Source organism: Acipenser ruthenus, chromosome 23 (assembly GCF_902713425.1).
Source record: "Acipenser ruthenus chromosome 23, fAciRut3.2 maternal haplotype, whole genome shotgun sequence".
In the NCBI taxonomy this organism is placed as follows: Eukaryota; Metazoa; Chordata; class Actinopteri; order Acipenseriformes; family Acipenseridae; genus Acipenser; species Acipenser ruthenus.
The window spans coordinates 26860114-26881685 of record NC_081211.1 but is presented as its reverse complement, the minus strand read 5'-3'; positions in this window follow the sequence as shown (position 1 = coordinate 26881685).

The window sequence follows — 21572 nt, the reverse complement described above, 5'->3', positions numbered from 1 at the left end:
TATTTGATATCTGTGTATTTGGTGGGGAACAAAGAGACATCAATAGAAGTGACGGTGACAGGTGGGAGCACTTGTTAGTGTGAAAAGGGGGCATTGCTTCTGTGCATCGCTTTAGCAAATGACAGTCTTTTGGCTTGTAGTTAAGCCTTATCTCTGTTGGCTTGACGCATTCATGCAGGCTGTGTGTTGTGTATATTAAAGCTCACGTTTTAGTTTAGTTTGCATAACGTCTAATGTTACGCTCTATAGCTAAATAAAACAATTGTATAATACATACTTTGCAATTAATATTCTGAAAACAATTATTTTATTTCGATATAAGTTTACTATAAGACTCTATACCGTACAGCCCAACGTCTTTCAACACTGGGCATTAAATAGAATTATCTTAGATGAAGCTTGGTTTAATCTAACACACACGCACGCACGCACACGCACACACACACACACACACTACATTTAAATAACAGTATTGTTTAGAATAGAATACGATACATAGGCTATTATATTCGAATATTTGTTCTATTATAATCATATTCCAGAACCAATACCGGCATCTCAACTCAATTTCCAAAGCGCGAATCGATGTACCAGAATTAATTAAAATCGATATAAATTTACTTAAATTAAACAAATATTTACTGAGAAGTATAGCCTGTAATTAATACATGTGTCGAATTAAAACTGAGTTCATTGTTCCTTTACGAAAAAAAAACAACATTCAACACAGTTTATGTTGTTCTCTAACACCAATATGGCGTTGTTCATCACAAACTGTTTTAGGAAACTCCTTTATTTGTTTTTTGATAGTTTAGTACTATTGTTTTATTCTGTTTGCTTTTGCACTGAATTGCTTTAACATACCCTATTGCCCCCTTTTCTTTAATGAACACTGACTGAATTATTTCAACCCCCGATTCTACTTGGGCAAACAAAGATCGATGCCCCATGGTATTGAATAGTTTACAATGTTGACATCATTTTAACTCGGCTTTCTGTTCTACTTTGTCTATTAGAAATAAAAACACAACAAAAAAAGCTTTGAAACGTTGTTTATAATTTTTCAAAATAAAGAACTATTCAAAATCGTTTTTAAGAGGAGCAGGTTGCACGTACAAAAGTAAAGGACTACCCCAGCCCGATTTCTGTAGATTCAGTTGCCACAGGCAGTTTTCCAGAATTTTCGGGTGGGCCATTTTCATGTGTCACCCAAGTTTCCCTTTCTAGTTCAATGAATGAAACGCCTTTCAGCGCGCACGGGGGAACGGGTCCGGTGTGGGGTTATTTCAGTGCTGCGAGTGAAGGCACTAATCCTGAATTCGCTCTTTCACTTTGATACGGCTTTGAAGAGGTTTTGATGTGGCCCGCTTTGTGATCTCGGGATCATTTTATTTCTAAAGGGCTCGGGTTAAACCCTCTATTTGCGAGTCCAGCGTGAGGCCCACCCGAGCCCCTTGTATCTGCACGTGTCGAGGACAGCAGAAAGCCCCCAGGAGAAACACATGCTAACTCTCATTGAAGAAGAAAAAAAAACTAAAATCCAGCCGGACTAATCCGTGGAACACAGCCGCGTCGGGTTTAATCCAAAAAGTATAGAGTAATCTGTTTTAGGATGGAGGGCTTCCAACAAAATTGGCACGTGTGTAAAATATGTTAGCAACACAATGCCACATAGCCCAAATGTGTGTGTACAGTATTCGTAACAGTACTGCAATTGCACTATAACTGCATAGGCTGCACTGTATGAATCTGTCCAAAGAGGCATCATGACACTGCCGGGTATATACTGTATCGCGGTACAGGGCATGCCAGCCCAGATTCTACCATACCAAGTCAGTGAGTGCCAGGCAGTGATCCTTCACTTTGAAAGTGATGTCTGGAAGGGTTTGTTTAATGCGATGTTTGATAAACCGGGATGGACTGTAAACAGTTATTTGTAATGCTGTATTTCATTTGATCGTGGCGGTTGAGTTTAAAACACGCTTTCAAATACTTATTATTACATAAAAAAAATAAATGAATAATTGCAACTTACACAGGGTAGCATATCCCTGAAGAGCTGGCGGCCGAATTCAAGACAAATAACAATAGGACCGCTTGTTTTGAAAGCAATTATTTCGTTTTCTGCTATACGCAAACCAATCGCATTAATCGCTTTTCACACTGTTTTGGGCTATTCCGTAATATATAGTGTATTACTGGTAACTATTTGATAAGCATACTAGGGAGTTTAAAGTTCAGGAAGCCTATTAACGGCGTTTCTTCAGTGTGATTGACAGCTCTACGGTTTTTGTGGTAGCCTGCAGACATTTGCAGTGAAACAAAATGACACTTTAATAAACTTTATTTTCTGAAGAAGCAACTTCTTCCTCGGTTTTGAAAATTACTGTTATTCTAAGCTTTGCCACAGGAGAGATAGTTCGAGCAATCTTTTTTTTTTTTTAAGGTTTATTTGGACGAGGAAAATGCAGTTAACTCGTGAATGCCTTTGCCAAGACAATACCGGTATCTGATATTGTCACAGTTTGTTGGGTCTGCATTGTTAAGCAAATGACACGGACCTCTCTTCGTGGACCTGAACTGGAGAAGAACAAATTGTTTGGAGGCTTGGCAATTAGTTGTTGTACTATCGCGTGTCCTTAATTTGGCTTGAATGGAGACAAAACTTGTCATGGGGTGATTTATAGAGTTTGTTGGATTCGCGGAATTTGGTAGCATCTGTTAGATCGAGTCTCTGGTTTCAAAGGATGGAAACACAACAAACTGTTCTCCGGATCATCGTTTCACCGAATTGCTTTCACGGCAACATTTTGCAATGCAGTTGCATATATATATTAATTTTAATCATTTATAAAATAGTTTATATTAAAAGTCTAAATGCTAATTTATTAAATATAAAGATATAAAGATCCAAAAAGTTATATCTAGTTTCGTAAGGCTTTCTCTTAAGCACTTTTGCATATATATATATATATATATATATATATATATATATATATATATATATATATATATATATATATATATATATATATATATATATACTTACTGTAGGCTTTATCAAATAGCAGTAAAATAATGCAACTGAATAAGTTAAACTCGGGGGTTTTGAGTGTGCATTGTGTGCAGAATCAACCTCTTAAATATGTGTAACACTATTCCTTAGCTCTAGACAAATCCATTTCTATGGATTTCTGATAAAGTAGCCTGCACCTGCCCTGAAGAGCACAGCGGTTTTGTGTGGAATCGCCCCCCAGGGCTGAAACCCAGCTCTGGCCGTGGACACGAAAGGTCATCTCGAACCACTGGGGAGTGAGACCCCTGCCCCCCCAGGAGACACAGCCTCCCAGTCAAACAGTAACTAAAACATCAAAACAGCCTCTTCAGACGCTCACCAAGACTGTCCTGCACAGACAGGAGCTCCCAGAGATGTCATTAGGTTGGAACCGACCCATTGAAACTGGCCTGAGATTATGGGTTTGTATATTAAAACACCCCAAACCCTTGACCTTTACATTGAAGCAAAATGACTTCAAAGTGAATAAAGTCCAAATTTTGTCCACATTTTCCTTTTGTATGTATGTATGTATGTATGTATGTATGTCCGTACGTATGTATGTATGTATGTGGTATTCTAGGTATATCCCATGTATGTATGGAGTTTGTCTCCATCTGTTTATTCTGTCAATCACTATATATATATATATATATATATATATATATATATATATATATATATATATATACATATATATATATATATAGAGAGAGAGAGAGAGAGAGCAATCTATATGTATACAATGGATATAATGGTCTATCAAGTGTCAATAACTTTAAATTTAAACCACAAAGTTTGTTATTACATATAAAATAAAATGTGTGTGTGTCTACCTTTGTGTCTATCTATCTACGCACACACACACACACACACACACACACACACATTTTCTGCATAGACAACTTTGTGGTTTAAATTTAGTTATTGCCACTTAAGGGAGAGCATTATATCCAATGTATGCATATAGATTGCTTGTTTATTGGAGTACCAACTCATCATTCCAGTATTATCCCACGATGACAGGAATGCAGACAGTAATCACTTTGTAATAATACTGGTTCAATGATACAAAGTGCACTTCCTCTTGGTTGTGTCCAATTACATTTTGACTGCAATAACCGCACTGTGTTTTGTGTCTGTATGCCTCTATTTATTATGATGAAATGTGTACTTCAGCTGTAAAAAAAAAAAAAAAAGAGAAAGAAACAGGATGGAAAATAACTGGGTTTATGTCTTTTTTACAAGAGCTGCTGGTTTCTGGAGACCATTAAACATTGATTGGGGAAGGCTGGTGAGACAGCAGGTATACAAACCGACTCCTCACTCCAGCCTTCAGGGGATGTGACCGCTCTGCAGTGTTGCAATAGAAGACATCAGCTGCACACCAGGAAAGAAAGAAATCAACTCCTAAATGGCACTCTAAACCCTTTATAGGCAGGTTACATGAAACAGAAAGCCCTTAGTCTCCTTCACTCTGCCAGATTTACAACACACTTCATTGACCAGTGTATCACTGAATATATTTTACCAAGATAGAGACACTGAGGTCCAGCATTTTGTTCTAGAGAACTTTCTTAAGGGTAAGGATTGAGGCACATGTAACGGGCAGTGTTGTGTGATACACTGCAGTTATGGATTGAAACTCTAATGAATGTAGACGAGCCTAGCTCTTTTGTATAGTGGTTAAGATGCTCGCTAGCGGTGTGCAGGCTCTCCGGTTCACCCCCAGCCTCCGCCCTGTAACAGACATTATATACAGAGAGATGTTGTTGAGTTCTGGCTCAGAGGGAACAGCCCCTCCTCCAGAACCTGATGGGTAAAACATTGCTTCCATAACTTGATTATTTTGCTCAAGGATCTTCATGGTTTCCAATCGCAACTCCCTGTTTCCAGTAAACAGACATAAATGACTGTCTTGCAAATATATATATTTTGCCAGACAGCGTCACTACTTGAAAACAGCCCCAGGCAGCCACAAGAAAATCCTTTGCAAACGTAGTACCTGTGCGGTCTATTCTGTAAGGCTTTGTGAAGTATAGTACAGTTCCTGGGCACCTATTCTACAGTGCTCAGTATTGCTTCTATCCATTCCTCTGCTTTCCTGTGAATTGCTGCTCCTTTGCTCAGCCTGAGTGTTGATATGTTGTTGTCGATCACTGTTGTTTTTTGCCACCCTCCTGATTGCTTGTTTGGGGCACTTTGGCAGCTTCTTGAAGCCTGGCTTTGTGTGCAGATGATGTTTGTGTCCACATCCCAAATGAGGATTAGCGAGGTCTTGCTGACAGCTCCGTACCCTGCCCACCTCCACTCAAGCCTCTTTCAGCTTATCACATTCCTCCCATTCCACGTACCTCAAAATGAAGCCTTCACACCTTGATCTTGCCAGGAGCCTCTCAGAAGACACCCGAAAGCAGTAGAGGGCTATTTGGTCTGCTAATGATTTGTTGCGTAAATAGGGGATTATTTTCAATCTGCTGGAGCTAATTAGGCTTATTAGTATCACAGACTACTTAGGGCTGGCCTCAGTAGCACAGCTACCCAAAGTGTGACAGATGTCAAGAAACAGACCCCCGTTATATGCCTTCCAGAAGTGCATGGAAAATACAAGAATTAAAGTTGTCTTTAAGGTGTCTTTGAAGACTACCACTACTGTCTTAGTACATAGTGAACAGATTCCAGCATGATAACTGCATAGCAGGATAGCAGTCCTCCATTGTCCCTCTTCAGCCAAATACATGGATTATTAATTTCTGATTTGTAAACTGATTAGGTTTTCTCACATTTTCATATATAAGTACAGGAAAATACCTAAAACAAAGTTGTCCCATGCTTTTCCTGTGTGGTTGTACTGTGCATTTACCATAGTGTACTATGACTTGTTATGATTTTTTTTTTTAGTATGCTTCATATCGACCATGCTTTCACTGTGCTTTACTACACTCTGTTGAGCTTTTACTGTAGGAAACTTTTACAAGGGTTGAGGGCGTCATGTGACAGGAAAGGGACTGTTCTGACAATTGAATTTTGACTTTGTGATGTCAGAACAGTACTTGATGACCTTTTTTTGTATTGACCAGGCTGCAAGTAACGGTTGTGTATTCTAATGATTTTTATAGAGATATTAATTAGCAGCTCTAGCGCAGTTACGTTGCAACTGCGTTCCTGCCTGTTTACAGGGCTGTGCTCCATATGGTAGAGAAGAAGACTCTACCTGACCTATAACCTAACCCAGGGCCTCACCTTCGATCTCTGTGCCTCCAACACTCACTTTGATTCGGAAGTAACGAAAGCTAAGAGCACAGCCCCAGGGCTCCCGGTGCAGACTGCTTGCTTTCATTTGGAAGAATTGCATGTCTCCATTTGTTACAGAAAGCTAGCAAACACACACACACACAGGTTTGTGCACCTAGAGAAATCATAGCTTGACATGCATTGTTCAGGTATATCAATTAACATCCTTCTCTCAGAGTGAGTGTCTATCGGCATAAATCAGGAGCCATTAATAACCACTGTTAATTATTAAAAATCTAATAGTAATACATTTAGAAATACCAATAGAAACACAGTCCATTCAGAATTTAAAATGCTTAAGTATATTTGAGTGTTTCTACTTTTTAAAAAAAAAAATCAAAAGCTATTCAGTGGACCCTCCAACAAACAAAACAGTAGACTCTCTCTAATAAACACAAATAAAATACTTTTGCCAATTCCACGTCTGTGCAACATTTTAATAAAAGAAAGTGAAACCATCTCTCACTTGATAGTCTTTGTTTCATTATTTTCGTATAAAAGTGCTAATCAAACCTAAGATCCCTGTTTGGCCCAATATAAGCCAACATCTGAACTGGGATCCAAACCATGCACGCTTGATACTTTAACCCTGAGCCGGTATCCTTTGGAAATGATCAGCCCCCTTAAGCAAGTCAAGTGGTGTCCAATTAGGCCTGAGTGGTTAGAAGGGGGGTGGAGGGGAGGAAACCTACCTCTCTGGATATGGGCCATCATCACGTACATTATCCCCCTGCCCAAGCACCCCCTTCCTTTCACCTCAGAGGTGGGATAGCCCACCACTTGTACAGATGCTTAGATACTCACAGAAGCATAACCGAGCCACAGGAACGCGTCAATCAAAGAGGCAGCCAGGCAGCTATGTGCATTCATACCGGCCCTCTGGAAATAGATGCCACTTTTTCATTTTGAACAGGGAGTCCTAGGAGAGCAGAGATACAAATCAAGGAAACCCTATCCCGTCTGACACTCCAGATAAACAGATGTGATTTTCTTCTCTTGAAGCAGTACAAGATAACCTATGCCATCCCTGCTGCACCTGCCCTATGGCTTCGCTGGTTCCAAACTGAGAGAAGGGGGTGTCATTGCAGCAATGAGGAGCACAGTGGAACTGGTGCTGCTTGAGCTGCCAGGAAACAATAATAGTAACAGCTCTTATGAATATGTGTGTTATATAAACTAACTTACACTACAAGTCTTGTTATTTATTTTCATGGCAAAATTGTCTCCCATGGTATTTCCAAAGAATATTATTATTTGTCTGGGCCAGCCAATAATATCCCAATATCAACATCCATTCCAACAAGTAAGTCAGTTGTTTGTTTGTGCAAATTATCTGACTGATTGCACACAGAGTTCTCTTGTAGATACAGTTACATATTTGTTTGCGGAAGTTATTCTCCTTAAGTTTGTTGCTCAACGGCAAAGCAATTCAAAGTGCCATGAAACAGCAGGGATGTGATGTCCCTTTAACTGAAATTCACATTAACAGAAAGAAAGCACAATGCTTCCTGGTGATTGATGTGTTTCACGTTGTTTTTGTTGTTCCAGCTACTTTGATAAAGTTAGCATTATTCGGGAGAAGTTTGCAGTGGTGCAATTGAAAACCGGGCCCGGTCTCGTTACAAAGTGTCTCAAAGCATGTAGTATTCCTGTCTCTGAACTAACAAGACAATATTTCATTTGCTGCTCTAATCCGTCCCCGCGATGGAGCAGTGAGGTTTTCTGATGAGAACTTAATCAGGGCTCCGGAGGTCAAGCCCCCTGCTAGTCTCCAACAATTGCCATGAAATTCTTAATGTCCACAAAGCGGACGGGACCTCAAACTTAGTGTCATGCAAAGGACGGCCAACCGACAGAGCGATGTGCCCCCCTATCCACACAACACCGGTGTGTCAGTAAACGGGGAGTTTAATGTATAGCCAGGAAAGGGCTGAATCTGTGACCTTCTAAATGTGCCATTCACTGAGACACAACAATGCTCCTAGCTTGCACGGTTTTGTTGCCTAGAATAACTGAAATGGTCAGGTGAGCTGACTGTTGCTAAAAAACACAGTGGATTTGTTTTAAAATAAATGATTGGTGCTGCATTATGTTACAGTGTGTACTTCAGTAATAGCAGTTTGGTAACCAACATTGTAGTTACTACATTTTTATTCCCTAGATTTGATTGATAAAAAACCGTGGGTACATGTAAGTTCCTTAATAAAAGTTTACCTCAGTATTTTTGCACAATATTTTTGCAGTTCTACCATGTTTTCCCCATGGTTATACTGTGCATTTACCATAGTTTACCCTGGTTTGCCATGTTTAATAATATGCTTTACCATACCTCACTTCTATGATTTACTATAATTTATTCACTTTATTACACTTTGCTATACTTTTACTATGGTAAAATTGTATAAGGCTTAACTATATGTTGGTATTTATAAACAGAAGAGAAAGAAAGAAAGAAAGAAAGAAAGAAAGAAAGAAAGAAAGAAAGAAAGAAAATATATAATTATAATAATTCAATATATATTTGATCTTGCATTCTTCCAGCTCCACTAAACAGTAAGCTGTCATGTTAGCCAGGGACAGTGTCCATTGTTGCCCATTTCTCTACCTTATAAAAAGACTGAATCCAAGCCTTTGATTTCTGCTGTTTTTAAGTCACCATGACGGAAAGTATAAATCACACATTTAAGTTGGCCCGCCGCGCGGCCTGCAAAACAATAAAAAGAGGCAGAGAGGACGAGGGGTAACGCCATAATGTAAAATAGTTAAAAGCTTATTGGAGCCATTCAAAGGCAGCGCGATTTCCACTTTGTTTCGGGACACCCCAAGCTCAGCCTTTCAAGTGATTGTGAAGGGGGCAATTCAAATCTCTTTGGGCCCATATGAATGGAGGCCTCTTAAAGCTCTTTTATAAGCCACCAAATTCCCCACAGGCATATGCCCTTTAGCTCTATTACTGATTTACCCACCGCATTCATCTCTTGCCTTCTGCTGCTTCTTTCCCATTGTTCTTCCAGCCTCCCCAGCACCTGACAACTCCAGCACCAGGCTTGTTTTGCTTCTTCAAAACGGGTAGGCCAAAAGAAGTGAGATTATATATATTTTTTTTTAACCAAAAAAAAAATAGGTTGATTGATTTCTTCACTCTATCGGTTGTTAATGTTAACACAAATGCCTTTGCAGTCTGACCCTTCTCATTTTAGAAAAGGGGGAGGTTCATCCTTTTTTTGTTAAAGAAAAGAGTGAACAAAATCCAAGTGGGGCCAGTGCCTGCGTACTTAAGATTAATTAGGCTTCCTTCCAAGGGCTATTCATCCTATCTCATAAAAGAGCTGCATTGCATAATGTACAGTCTGCAGAGGAACTGGCATCTGTTTGTGAGGCTAAAAATAATAGCATTGAGAGGCCATTCAAAGAAAGAGCAACACAAATCCCAGTTATGCTAACGTTACCATTTGCATCTCCTGGTAGCTCTGGTTACATTCTTTTACTCATGATGGTTTACCTAACCTGATGAAGACAAGCTATGTGTTGAAATGCGTTGTGTATGTGTGTGTGTGTGTGTTTTATTTTGTACTGGTTGAATTAAAATGTGTCGAAGCAATTAAAATGCAAGAAGATTTTACCGCACAACACCTGGGGTCATGTAAAACAAATTCTGGTACAATTTCAATTAAATATCAAGACAAAGCAACAGGGGATTTGAATGTTAATCATAATCTTACTTTTTTTCAGCTGTAATATAAATCTCAGATGAGTGTTATTGGGTTAAATAGCATTCTCACGTCAGGCACTGTGCTTTAGCATACAGATTTGGATTGAAGTGAATGGCTGCCTTCTATCAAAGACAGTTCCAGTGTTTAAGAAGCATTAAGGTGAAGTTGGTAGAATGCTTAATCACAACCACGTTGTCTTAGGAAGGGGCTGCATTGTATAGCGGCCTAATACCATGGACTATTAGAACACAAAGACTTAGGATAAGTAGGTTGAATAGCGGCCTTATATCAGAGTCAGAGATGGCATTAGAGCAGAGAGCCTTAGAGCAAGGGTGGATTAAAGCTCTACCCTCTTACCAGTGAAAGTGCTGGAGCTCAGATGCTTAGAGTGAACCAGAGAATATAGTGGCTCCGATTGAAAAGTTGAGGGTAGAATGTGCCTTTTGTCAGAGAAATTTGCAAGGCCGAGTACGGTCATAAATTACTGTAGGACAATTGCCTTCTCAGTACATCAGACTGTACTGTAGAATGGTATCTGAACTGAGAGCCTGAGGAGACGAAACAGGAGCACATTAAAGAACATTCAAGCTTTATATCAGAATATAATAGCCTCAGAGAATAAAGCAGTGTAGAACAGGCAGGCAGACGGAGGGGCAGACTAAATAGACAGTAAATATATAAAATAATATTTGTGCTGCAGTGAATTGCAAGCAATTGCGTCAAGTGCTTCTGTGACACATTGTGCTTTTCTGCAATGCATATTTTACAATTAAAGGTTCTATACATATTTAGCAAATAAAGGTACGTTACATATTTTGCAATTAAAGGTACTACACACATAATATAGACATTGAAAGACTAAAGAGGCAGAGATCAATATAAGTCTGCCTCTTTAGTCTTTCAAAGGAGCTACAAGTTCTTCTCTTGTTCACCTTTTGGCAATCCTCTGTATGTGCATCCTTTGGGAATACAGGGCGTTCTGTTCGTTTGAGCAGAATAAAAAAATACCAGAGCCCTCTCCATTTCCTCAGAGCCCGAGCAGCACACACTGAGGTCAACGAGGGCAGCCCAGAGTGGATAACAATACCTTGAAAGCAGGGCCAGGGTCCACAGCCCTGCAAGAGCTGCTAGTGTTGACTTTGCTGTCAATGGGGGCTGAGATCCCTTCAAGCCCCGGGGTTCTTCAATGGCCATTATTAGCAATACTCACTCACAGAAAATAAATCCTCTTGCCATCATTCTCTGCATGACAGGCAAATAGAGCCTCCTGTCCCTGTTTCTGATTGGACGGGGGATGGGGGGGAGGGGTTACCTAGGTCTTCCTTTGCACAAAGATTTACTTCAATTTCATACCAAGCTATTCTTCCCCAGCAATGGAGAGCACTAATAATAATAATAATAATAATAATAATAATAATAATAATAATAATAATAATAATAATATTTCCCAAGTAAAAACTCACAGAGATTACAATCACTATCTTTTTTTCAAGACCATCTTACAAACCAAAAAGAACTCAAAGAAACCTAACACAAACAAATACTTTATGGCTAATTCTGTCGTTCTTTACAACATGACATAGGTTCAGCAAGATTTGCCAGGACCATTAAAATATGGCAGAACTGTTGATAATATTTTAAGAAGTGTTGAATAACCAGTTGTGAGAAGTTGCCATTCATTTTAATCTAATCAACACAATTGTGTTGTGATGGACAATATGTAATAATCAAGAAATGTCACATTTAACATTGTGCAAAAAAATTAAACGGACAAACACAATTGTTTAAAACACGCTTCAGTGAATCTTAGTTGGTCCATCTTTGAACTTCGCTGCCTGGCCCTAGCTGAAATGAAATGTACTGGAAGTTTTCCATGACTGGATCTTATACAAAGGATATTATTCACAGTCGAATCAGATTTATTTGAACTGCATGGATGAAACATTAATGCCCATTGCTATTAGACTCCAGAGACCCTGCAGACTCAGCCCCCTGTCCTGCATCTCCTGCCTGCGACCGATTTGCATGATGGACTTCCAGTCCAGGAGCGGCCTGTCCAGGAATTTAACAAGAAAGCATTACGACTCCCGCAGTGCTCAACATGCATGACTTCAATATGCAAATCCTCCAGCCTTCATGCCTGTCTCTTCCTTTTTTGATTAAAAGCTGTCTGGAATAGGGGAAACATTCCCGTCACCACCCCCACCGCTTGTTAATATCGCCCTCCCCACCTGCTTATCAACCCGGAGAGCTTGAACACATTTTAATATGAGGAACTCAAACTCAGCACAGTTTGTGAGGACTGACTCCCTTTTTATAAGTCCTGGAAAGATGTATCTTCATTATAGAGCAGCCTCACCTGAGTTGATTCATTGAGGACCTGGGGAGGCTCTTTAGGAGAAGGCAGCCTCCACTGCAGAGTGGGGCAGACAGGGGCTGAAGTGTGCCAGCTGACTGCGAATGGCTACAGCTCAGAATAAGAGCACTGTGAGCCCCAGAAAATCCCATTACACCCCTTTGAGACCCGCAGCCTGCCCTGGCTTAGACCTCAGACAGCCGTGCTCCCTGAAGCAACATCTCTCTCTCTTTGTGCACCTTGTCTTTCCCTTGATTCTATCACATTAGTTCCAGGGCAGACTGCAAGTCTGTAATAATTACCAGGCTGTGATGGTGAGTAGCGTGGGGGGGTGGGGGGCACAGATAGATGGAAGGTGGAAATAGATTTTGGGATCAGTCACAAGCTTAGAAACTGATGGGTACCGCTGATGTTTTTTTTTTCTTTCTGATCCTTTAGAGTTTTTAAGCCTTTTATTGGACCATTTTACAGTCTAACACACAGGCTTTCAACACTGCACAAGAGCTACAGTATCAAAGTGCACTCTATCGTATGACTGTATTGCAGCAAATTAAAGTACTGTTTGTAGAGAGGGATAAGATTCTGACCCCTGATCAAGTAGATGGCTGAAGCGCTATTCTACTCAACTTAGTTACTTGTAAGTTTTACAATACAATCCATGAAGATACAGATAGATTCTTTCCAACTTATAGTACTTAAGAATTTATTTGGAGGCTTATATTTTTTTTAAAACAAAAATAAATCACACACAGAGCCAGATATTATTCAAAATTGGACAATCACTGTCTCTAGAATCTTTTAGAATGGTTTAGAATCATTGTAACAATGACTGCAGAAAGTGAACACTCTGAAATCTAGTCATTGTACGCTAGAGACTGCCCGATCAGCCACAGGAAAACATTGCATTGAAAGGGGGCCTGTATACCTGTAATTAGACTACACAGGTGTGTGTACTGAAGCACAGTACAGCTCTTTCACTGTAGATATTCCAGGCTGATTGAAGACACAGGGCACAGAGAGCACAGACTCAGGCAGGGCTATCAACACAGAGGTCTGCTTCTGTTCTAAAGGTACTTTATTCTTCTTCAGGAATGATTAACACCCTTTTGAATGCAATGGTTTCCTTTTTCATTATGCATGGAGTGGATGAGCTCATTCATTCAGTGGTGTTGGGTACAGGGGGCATCCATCACGCAGCCCTGTCGATAAATACCGTGGCTTGGCTTGGGCCGGGCTATCTGATTGAGAGATGAGGAAATGATTAACAAGCCTGTCAATATCTTCAGGGCTTGTAAACATCTCCTCTATGCAGATGCTAATGGCACAGGTTAGGGGCTGGCGCCCAATGAGCAACTTGCCTTGCAAATATGCCAGCACTCTCTCCATTAATTGATTGATTAATTGATTTGTAATAGTCAGCTTAACATTATTTTCTGGCACTTACAAAACACAAAGCAAAATTAATCAACATGATCTATTTAAACAGGGCACTCGACTTAGTGTGCTGACAGCTAGGTTCAGGTGAGTTAAACAGTACAAGATGGATTATGTACTAGTTATCCTCAAGCATTGTATCACCTACACACGCCAGCATGCTACAGCAGGAAACAGGAACTGATCAGGAACTGGTAGATTGAGCATGGGGTGATTATCCTTGAACTGTGCAGCACCCACACACACACTGCTGGGTAGCCGCAAGAGGCTGGTTCCATCCAGTGTGTGCACTGCCCCCACAGACATGCTAAGCAAGGCACCAGTAAACAGCAAACACAATGCTGGAAGAGTAAGACCTGGTCAATGATGCTGTGATGCCCATGAATATTGCATTTTCAGCTTTGATGGGGATTAGAGAAAGTAAGCTACCCTTTTCACCATGTTGTATGGTCTTATTTCAATCTGGCCGTGTTTCTTCCCCTGGTTGGGAGGTGGCTAAACCAGCTGAGGCCATGATGATGCAGAGCGACGTGGGGAATATGTGTGGTTCCTGGATTTGAAAAGCAGCCCTTCCACCCCCCCCCCCCCCCCCCCGAGCGTACACATTTTCTCACGTGCCACCTGATATGTGTGATTTAGACCGTGCATTCTCTCCCTCTTGTTATGGCAGAGCGATCTGGTGCCACCCCCAACCCCAGGCTCATTGTTCTGCCTCAGAAGCGCAGATTATGTGGTTACTATTAAGAAGAAGGTAGCGTAGGAAAGAAAAAGAACCCCCTTGCTCTTTACTGGAAGGGTTCCCTGCATTAAAGACTGCCCTGTTTAAAGTTGTCAGGTCCTGGGAGTCACCTGGTGTCTCTGCCACCCAGTGCGACGTGCTTTCATCTATTGTCTTTCAGCGACGCAGCTGGTTGTGTCCGTCCTGTCTCACACCCACAACCCCAACCCCAATGCCAGGCCACCTTGATGCTGGTTTAGGCTGTCTCATTAACGACTGATATTAAAAAAAAAAGCAAGCCTCGTCTTACCTGAGCCTCATTGTATAGGTTTTGTGCCACCCATTTAAATCCTGGAGGTTTCTTTTGTGCAGGCTTTGAATCGGACAGATATAATAAGACCGCCTGATTCGCTGCAGATTACATTACCTGTGATAAAGCACACAGGCATGCAGAAAACGAGAGACAATAATAGACGTGATTGCTGTGCCTTAATACTGTAGATGCCAGTTATTAAACCTGTAGATCAATTTTTCTATCTCTACACTTGTGAGTGTACAGGTATGTAAGGAAACTCATTTATCTACAGATGAGTCCACACAATACCAGTGGCTATGTTAGTAAGTTTTCATTTACTGATTTCAGTATTCAAAAGTTTCACATCTGTAGTGTAAGCATTTATCGTTAGACACAACAAATGTGGCACCTAGTTTGAAACAAAAATCAGATCATTCTTAGCTGCCTAATTCTCTGGGAGATAGCTTGTGTACGGAGATGGTCTGTCACACGGAGATAATTCAGGTAAGTTTGTCTCACTCGGACTGATGAGTGCCTGTCTTATATATCCTGCCTAACTGTGTGTGTGTGAAGCAAACTTTGTTAACTGTGCTTCCAAATTGTTTTCCTTACAATATCTAAACACCGTCAATTTCTTGGTGTGAGTTATAATGTTGTTCCCGACACAGAACATATGCAAGGTCAAAATGTACCCCAGTTTATGAAATCCTTGTTGCGGCGTCACCCGGGCTGGCTGAGCAGACAGACATATTCCCACAAGCGCAGCTGGGCTCCAGTGCGCTTGCTTAACCTTTGTTGATCCCTGCAGGTGTACAGTGGCGGAACTAAATGGAAACAAAAAAGTCAGAAGATGGCCAGTTTGTGTTCAGGTGCTTTCTGTGTGTGATCATGTCGTTATTTATAGCAGGGGTCCCTACAGTCCTGCTGCACCATCAAACACTAATATCCACATTTTGAACAGTAAGCTGGGAACACCTAGTCTTCAGAAAGTTGGTAACTGGTAATGTCCAGCCTCTGTTCCCGCAGTATCCACAAGACCTTACTGTGGCAGACATTGCTCTCTGTAGTGTGAGTAAATGATTAACAATGAAATGCAACCAGTAATGGCAGCAAGTTCGTGTGACTTTGAATGGAAGACCATAGGAACAGCACATGGACATCAGACAACTCTGATCAATAGGAAAAACTATAATATTTCGTTTTCACATGGGTCCGAATGCAGAGGAATGATGCGATCCCTATTGGAGGCTGTGTTCCTGATCTCTTACCTTCCTAGTCTCCCTGCCCACAACAGGGTGAGGGGATGGGGTGGTCAGTGAGTGAATGGGCTGTTTACCTAGCAATCATTGTTCTCCATTGACACTCAGGGATGCAAGGTAAACAGCAGCTCCAAAACAAAGGAGGTGCTTGACATGTGTAATTGAACAGCAGGAGTCCAGTGTTTCCTGAGCACAGTGTCACAGGCGACCACAAAGCAATCGGCAACGCTGGAAAGAAACTTAGACACATTTCAATGAGAAGACTTTCAAATGCCATTCTTGTCAGAAATGAAACTTTTCTAATTTTCTAAAAAGGTTTCTTTTTTAGTACCAGTAGTAGTATACTGGTCATCCTCCGACTTTGACCCAAGCCTCAAGCTCTTCCTTTTTAAATGTCCATAATAAACACACTATATACTGTACAGAGATTCTCCAGTGGTGTGGTTTGTCTCGTGGTATGGCTCCATTATGGATTGATTAGACTGAGCCAGCTGGAACTGTCGGTAATGTATAAGCGGCCACTCACAGCACAGATTCCTCTTCCTTCGTGCATGCTTTTATATTCTCTCTCCAAAAAAAAAATAAAAAAATGTCTTTGCTTAGCATTTTTGTTCATATTTTATTTAATAGTGAGGATATTCTATTTACTAGCGAGGTTAGAGAAAGCCAGTTACGGTATATACACAAACCTGTGTTTTGTATACTTATGAAGTCACCGAAAACTATTTGTTTCAATACAGCCTCTCTCTTAAATCCGTGTTTTTTTTTTGGTTTGTTTTTGTTTTTGTTTTGCTGCACTAAACAGTGCCACCTGCTGGACAGATTAACAGAGACTCGAAACTGGGACATCAATCATCACGTGCAACTCGTGCTGAAAGCTTGCGACAGAGAGTAATGCAGAGCACATTGCAAATTATTTGAGATAGTTTTGCATTTGGTCAGCTCAGCTGTGAAGAGGATTATAAGGCTATAGGATCTACTGTATCTAGCACCTTTCTTTTCTATTTAGCGAAAATATCTACACAGGTATTGAATTTGAAAGCATCAACCGATAACATCCACACATTTGTTATAGACCTCAAGTAAATAATGTCTCTAGTTAAGACTCAGAAGAAAGTCTGAAATGCTTTTGAATACACTGTGAAAGAATAGAAGCCACACTTTAACATCAGCTTTCGAGATGTTGACTGATAGACCTCTGAACTACAGCAAGGACCCCTCTTAGGACTGACTTGTTTTTTTCTTTTTTTGAACATTACACATCAATGACAAGTGTAAAGAAACTGCGAATGAGGCTAGACACCCGCGGTATAGCGTGGAAGCCCTCTTTTCTGCGTGTGAAAGAACTCCCCAGATGGCACAGGAGAATTTACAAAAGCCATTCAGGGTTTTACAATACAATCTAATTGAGAACAAACTGTTATTGAATTGGGTAAAGAGCATGACCATGAGCTTGAGGACTGTGCAGAGGATCTCCAGGAGAAGCACATTGATAACTCATTCTCAACTAGGATGCTGGGTCAGTCATGGACTACACATTAACACCCTGGGACAGACAATGCTTTGACTTTGTGCATAGAAAAAAATAGTTACAGGGCTTCTTGTCAGACTACATCCTATTAAAAGCACTAAATATATGTCCTCTTCTGCTAATTTCCAATAAAGAGCATTATCTGACTAATGAAATGCAGATCAATACAGCTTTGAACTAAAGTACTGTTACAGTGCAGCTAAACTACAGTCTTGCTTTTTCAATGTGGAGCCCAATGAGCGTACGTTTGATCTGAAGGGTATGAGCAAACTTACCATAGAGACAAACTGCTCTCTCGCCCTGTGGAGGAATTAACGAGAAGCGCTTGCACTTCGGCAGACTGATCTGGATCTGTGAATAAATAGTCAACCATCAACCATCAATGCTGATTCCTGTGATAGCTGTATCCTTTATCTTTCAAGCAGAGCTCCTGCAAACTTAGCACAGTAAATAAACCAGAACCGAATCCTTACAACTAGTTAGTTGTTGTTAGTAGTTACATGCAGTTAGTTAATACACAGATTGCAAGTGTGCACAAATGGGAAAGCTAACAGTTAGGCTGTTTAGCATTTCCAAGATGATTTTGAGTGCTGCTGTCACAGTTGACAAAGAGGTGGGTGTGTGTGTGTCTTTGTTGGTTTCTGTGCGTCTGTATTAGTGTGTGGGGGGTGTCTTTGTTGGTTTCTGTGCGTCTGGCTAAGACAATCTTCCTGTGAACAGCACTGTGGGTGGACTGTGAAGATGGGCTTGGTCAACTAGACTTACAGCCTGGATCTACTGGACTTCTATTTAAACATCTTCATTTGGTGCTGTAGCTATTTTCCTCACAACAAGTCCAGCAGCTGGCATAGTTACCTGGTCTTCAGTTGGTAGCTGTCTTGGTGGAGCTGCTGAGCTTCAGTGTGTGCAGCTCACCTTAGTGGACCACTAGAGGTCTGGGTTGGTACAGGGTATGGGCACTTACTTATCAGGACCTGCTTAGGAAATGTTATGTAGAGCATTGTAACATCTAAAATGTATAATAATAATGATAATCACCAGCAAGCTGTATCGAACAGAACAGAAAGAGTCTGAATGACCACGCCCTGTACTACCACGTACTATCCTCAAGGGGTATAGCACATGCAGAATGCATTGGTATATTCAAACAGTCACCAGATAGACATTTTATCAGAAGTGAGCCCTCCTTATTAGAGTTTACTATAGTAAAAGCATAGTGAAAGCATTATAAAGTCCAAAGAGGTATGGTAAAGCATATTACAAAAATGACAATCCATGGTTATGGTATAATATATCACCTATAACTATTAAACACTCAGTAGTGCTGACTTCTGTAGATATGTGTGTGCTTGTGTGCATGCGTGCGTGTGCGTGTGTGCGTGTGTGTGTGCGTGCGTGCGTGTGTGTGCGTGTGCATGCATGCATGAGTGTGTGCGTGAGTCCGTGCGTGTGTGTGTGTGTGTGTAGTAGTAGTCGGGGGGTGGGGTTCTTGCTGGTCTAATTAAACAGAATCACAGGGATATATTTAATGTTGTTTTGTATAAACATTGCAGCACACATTACCTTATCAGTCTTGGTGCGCTGGGTTATTTCTCCCCGAAGTCCCTCCATCTGTCCCTGTTTATCTCTGAGTCTCTTTCAGACCCCAAGCTGAGAGGGAAGAAAAAAGAGATTGAGAGAAAAGGAGACTGGCGGGGGGTCCTCATTGGAGTGCAGTGGCCGATCAGTCCAAAGCACTCTTGTATAGCTTTGTAATGGGTTTGCAATCTGAGGCTCAGACAGGAGGAGGAGGAGGAGGAGGAGCTGTGGTTTGAGGAAGGGGGGATTTTTTTTTTTTGGAGGGGGGTTGAGGGGGTGTGTGGGGGTAAAAACTGCAACAGATGGGCCTGATTGTGCTCTCAAGGCAAATTAAGGAGAGGTGACATCTGTAGCAGCAACATACTGGTGGTCTGAAGCAATTAGGCCCCTGGTGGAAAAGGGAATGAGCGTCCCTCCAGCTAGCAAGCCAGCCAGCGCATAGAAATGAAATCAGACTCACATTACAATGAGCGCGGCCACAATGGATGGGAGCGGAGAGGGGGAGAGGGAGGGAGAGGCCAAAGAAAGGAAGATTAATGTAAGGAGGAGAAGCAATAACAACACTAGAGGCGCTGCATGGGCATTAAAAATATAGAGGAGGGGCATCTGTCTCGGTTATAAAGTGTGCCCTTTTTTTTTCAACTCGTGGGGTCAGATTCAGAGGTGACTGCTCGGAGGCTCCGTGTTGTGGGTTGAATGTGTTTCTGTTTTTTTTCTTCTTCATTGTAGGAAGATGGAGCGATAAAGCAGGGTCACTCCCCCCATCCTGCATCACCCCCCACTGTATTTATTGATTTGGTAGCTGTGGTGAAGAAGACTGTATCCATCCTATTTACAGAGGGGCCTTGGGGAACGTGACTCTACAAAACAGTCAGCTTGTGCATAAATTCATGTTAATCAAACCAGTTACCAGCCACAAGGCTTTAGCCAACAATAACATTCATGAGCTGTTTTGGGTTCGTTTCAGACAGCTGGTGGGGAATATTAAAACCGTGGATCTACTGTAGTCCATCTGCACAACTTTTAAAATAGAAAATATGCCTTTGAAGGACTTTCCTTTTGCATGCATTTGCACATGTCTATATACCGAATATCCAAATATGCACCTTCCTGATGCAGTGCGAGCCTGTTATGAAGTGGATTTAGAACATCAATGTCATTATTAATACAGGAGACCCCAGCTGGGAGAGGGAGCCCTGGGGACTGTGGTCTAACAAGGGCAGATAAAACAGAAGCTACTTAAAACACAGGAATGTTAAAGACACTTGACCAGTTTTGGCTCTGATTATTCAGAGGTGTCATTGGGTCACGTGCTTTCAAGTCTAAAAGATGCACTTGTCATGGCTAATGTGTATTTTGATTTAAAAGACATTGTAAAGAAATCTGTATTTTAAAGGATGCTTTTAGTCTGTATGCCTCCCTTTGGGGTTATAGAGTACTCTGCTTAGAATGTAGTTTCTGTTCATGTGCATCTTCTGGTGAAGTCTGAATGCTTATTTATAGAGTATGGAAGGGCTAGGATGCAGCAAAGACAGTGCTACTGGTATTTCCAAAGACAAACACATCCTAGCTGAGCAATTTAGAAAAGCAATGTCAAAGATTGACCAAGCTCAGCAAGGATTGTTAATGTTGATGGGGCCTCGAAAGGGTACTAAATGTAGTTGTGACGTGCACATTGAGTAGTGAGCCTAATGTGCACAATAAATCAAAATGTACGGTCCTATTTATAAATTCTAATAAATTATATTCATTCATGTTTATTCACACTTACCATAGCCTGTTATTTACAGGTAATCTTCACTGCTCTATATGAATACTTTAATGCAAAAAATCAGATTCTGTCCTATTAAACTAGATCCTTGAGGAGCCTCTTCCCATTCCCAAACTTTTCTTATGTTCTTATGTTCTAACACCCAACAACCTGGCCACTCACAAACCCTTTCCTTCTTTCATACTTTACTTAAAGAAACACGTCACCTGAGTGAACGGCTGTATTATAAGAAAGGGGTGTGAAAGACCTGTTTTCCTTTCATTCGACGCTCAGGGAAAACGCAGTGAAAGAAGCTCAGCACTTGCGGTCACAATTGCCAGGGTGGGAAAGGAAAATAATGGCTGTCACCCGATAAGACCTTCTTTCTTTAAAGAAAAATGCTGCTTCTGCAAAGTGATAATTAGCTTGATTGTCGTGAGGCTTTGATAAAAAGCATCTCTCCCGGTTTGAAATAGGACCTCCGCTTGAGCTAATCCTGTGGTTGCCTTGCCTCGCCAATTTGGTGCCCCGCTTCTGTCTCCCTCGGTGGGGAGAAAATCGAAGGTTTTGCTATTCCTTCCACCTTCCC